The 3,473-nt window shown below is 48.4% G+C and overlaps 1 long non-coding RNA gene across 1 annotated transcript; it reads right to left on the bottom strand.

The window, feature by feature from the left end:
• Nucleotides 1–1,278: 1,278 nt before the first annotated feature.
• Nucleotides 1,279–3,206, bottom strand: LOC310874537. Its single transcript, XR_014570577.1, has 4 exons — nt 3,084–3,206; nt 2,569–2,765; nt 1,861–1,973; nt 1,279–1,396 (listed from the first exon to the last, which is right to left on the bottom strand). It is a non-coding gene; the product is annotated as an uncharacterized lncRNA (long non-coding RNA).
• Nucleotides 3,207–3,473: the final 267 nt, after the last annotated feature.

Below are 3,473 nucleotides of genomic sequence, written 5' to 3'. Positions count from 1 at the left end.
GTTCAGGTCAGTGATGATGAAGCTCTTTCCTTCCACAGTCAGTACCTGAGATTTACAGGTGATGTCCATGGCAAACGTCAACAGTCATTTCTCAAGTGACATCTCCTTCATCCTTGAGTGTAAAGGAAAAAGCAACACGTAAGTTTTGCTATTTGCTATCTATGATTTTGTTTAAATTATATGTTGTGAAGCAGCTGATCTCCTCTGTCTGCTCAGGGACTAATTCAGACCTGGTACTCTAGATGGCAAACCAGAAAACTAGCAATTGTCCGGGCCCCCATGCAGGACTAGAGGGCCAGTGCTATGAAGCATTCTTAACATCAATGTGCACTGAAGCGCGTACCTGATGTGACACGTGTTTCTCCACTCTCCCCTCCTTCGTTGCTGGCTGTGACGACCAGGTGACTGGACGTTGACTACGGAGCAGGACAGGCTGCCTGTGCTGCACACCTGGGACTTTGGCGAGACGCTGTCGTCATACACTGTGTACGTGACGGCATGTACGGAAGCATTCCATGAGACTGTGGCCGAGGAGAAGACACCGCTGTACGTCACTCCTGTTGGGAGGACAAGGAGCTGTGGAGGTGGAGGGGAGGGTTTATCGTTAGTATTGATTGTGATAAGAACTGCCCGAACGGCACAATCACATACATGCACCAACGTGACTTTTGAACAATATGTATCAGTCTCAGTGTACCTGTATTTCCACTGCGAGCCACTGATTGGCCACTGCTTCCACCACAGTTCCTGCTTTCCACACTGGCGACGTAAGATGAACCACAGGGCAGGGGCATCTCGTAGGCAGTCGAGTTTGTCCAAGAGAGAGGTCGAACAAGGTCTGGTTGTCCCCGAGGAGACTACCCGTCATGGTCAGCATGTACTGGACATGTGAACAGGGGACCTGTGTCCAGCTGAAACGCAACACCTGGCGTGTTGTGTTGCGTGTTGTGTGTTGCGGCAACAGCCGAACCTGCACGTTGTCTGGAGCACAGGGAGCTAAAAGGAGAGAGTTGGACTGGTCATTAATACATCAACTGTCATCGTGGTGCGACGTGAATACAGAAACTATCGTATAGAATAGGTTTTAAATAATCGCAAAACATCCGTTTCTTGTAACAACTGTGAGATTTCTTACCAGCTCCAATGCGTACTGTGTCACTGACAGAACTGTTGCATGTCCCATCTGAGGCCAGTACAGTGACGTTGTACTGGACTCCACACCGAAGGCCCTCTATGGTGCAGTTTGTGTCCAAGCTGTCACAGCACAGCCTGGCGCCACTGTCGTCCTGGGCGCAGCCGAAGTATTCCACTGCACCACTGGCAGGAGTCCAGGACAGCAGTGCCGACTGGTTGGCACAGTTGTACTCAACTGAGAGGTCGACTGGTCGGCATGGGGCTAAAGGGGAGGGGGATTCAGAGTTTTGAAGATGCTTTTCTGAGTGAAGCACTTAAATGGGCATTCTACATTATAAAGCTAATGGTACGTTCTAACAGCAGGTGACAGCCTGGCGTATTTTCCGGAAGTGCGTTATTTGTCTATGGGACCCAGCGATAGTCGAAAATAATGTTTCTTTGTTTACCCTCCATGAATGGTGATACGGAACTCCCTCTAGGAGATTTGTATCACCCAGAGTCGCCGCTGTTCGCCCGCTGTTAAAACGTAGGGTGGGGATAGTAAAGAAAGCATTGTATTAGTGCTTGTATGTGTACATGTTTTTCATTTTTGTGACCAACTTAAAACTTTATGTTTTAAAGAAACCCCTCAACAGACCCCGGGGTTCGCACAGACATTACAGGGGGAAAAAAATACGTGTACATGTGTTTCTGTGTCTCTGAGCTGCGTTTTTAAACATGCGTTACCTGTTTGCAACTGGATGGTGGCGCTGGGACGACTGTCACACAGGCTGTTGGCGGCGGTGACAGAGAACGTATAGAGGACGCCACAGGCAAGGTCATCCACCATACACGTGGTGCTGGTGGAAGCAATTACAATTTACAATTTAGGCATTTAGCAGACGCTCTTAATCCAGAGCGACTTACATTTAAGCAAGAACAAAAGCATGGGAATACATCACATAAAAACATTTATCATGAAACATGCATAAGCTAAGAAAGTAACAGTGGAATATCTATATAATGAAACTATACATACACTATACATATAAACTATACATATTTACTACTATGCTATACATATGTACCATGGCGTGCTATGACTATATACAATACAATTATAGTGCCGTCTACATAACATGCTATAAGTCTGTGTCAAATGCTATCTAAGCCAACAGAAATGCTATCTAAGGGGTTAGGGTAAGTGCTATGGGCCATGATGGAGGTGGGTTTTCAGGCTACGGCGGAAGATTGGGAGTGATGCTGCAGTTCTGACTGCAATGGGAAGTGCATTTCACAGTTTTGGAGCCAGAAGGGAGAAGAGTTTGGGACGTGTGGAGCGTTGTCCCGGCGTTTTTAGTGAGGGTACTTCCAGCTTCCCTGCGTTGGCTGATCTGAGTGCGCGGGAGGGTTTGTAGGGTTCAATCATACTTGCAAGATATGGGGGAGCCATACCTTTGGTTGCTTTGAATGCCAGCATCAGAGTTTTGTATTCTGTGCGGGCAGCGACGAAGCAGTGCAGTTTGTCGCGTGGCCTCCACCCACCGCCGTCACCGTGTACATCTCTGCCCCTAACGTTGCGTTCCACGATATGGTTGCTTCATTGGACAGACAGTCCAAGGAGCCGTTGATGCCTTGGGGTTTGCATGGAGCTGGAGAATACACATGAGGGAATTTGGTTGGTCGGATGATCGAGGGTTTAAGAAATGCAAGTTGGGCCCAGGCCGTAGCGTAACGGTCTGGGCACCGGACTGGTGATCCAGTCGCGGTGTGCCGCGGGTTCGACTCCCGGACCCGACACGGCCTTTACCGCATGTCATCCCCCCATCTCTCTCCCGTTTCCTGTCAGCCTACTGTCTGTCCCTTAAAAAATCAATAAAAGGCGTAAGCCGCAAAAAAAATATCAAAAAAAAAAATGCAAGTTTTTTTTTTTTTTAACAATTTTGGCGGCATGGCCACCCATACGGTACCTGATGAGATGTTGATTGGTGGACTGAGCTGGCTGTCACAGTATGCTTTGTGAGCCCTGACTTGAACAGAGAAGGTAATTCCGCAGGGCAGACCCTCGACGGAACACGTATTGTCGGAAGACGTGCACGGGAGAACTGTTCCGTCACCACCAGTGACGAAAGCTGTGTAGTTGAGGGCATCGGTGCTGGGATTCCAGGAGATGGCCGCGGTGTTAGAGGAACAGTTGACCCTGGCGCTTATATTCTGGGGCGGGCAAGGGACTGGGGAAAATGATGGATTGTTTTAATTAGATGAATAATCTACAGGTGGCAGCATGCAGTCAGTCAGTGTATAGTGTAAAAGTGTTCTCGTGCACGTAAATTCTCCATCTCTTACCCGAGCTGAATGTC

Source organism: Protomyctophum parallelum (assembly GCF_964188405.1).
Source record: "Protomyctophum parallelum genome assembly, chromosome: 17".
NCBI lineage: Eukaryota > Metazoa > Chordata > Actinopteri > Myctophiformes > Myctophidae > Protomyctophum > Protomyctophum parallelum.
Note: the sequence above shows the minus strand (reverse complement) of the source record. Positions and strands in the feature narration are given on the sequence as shown.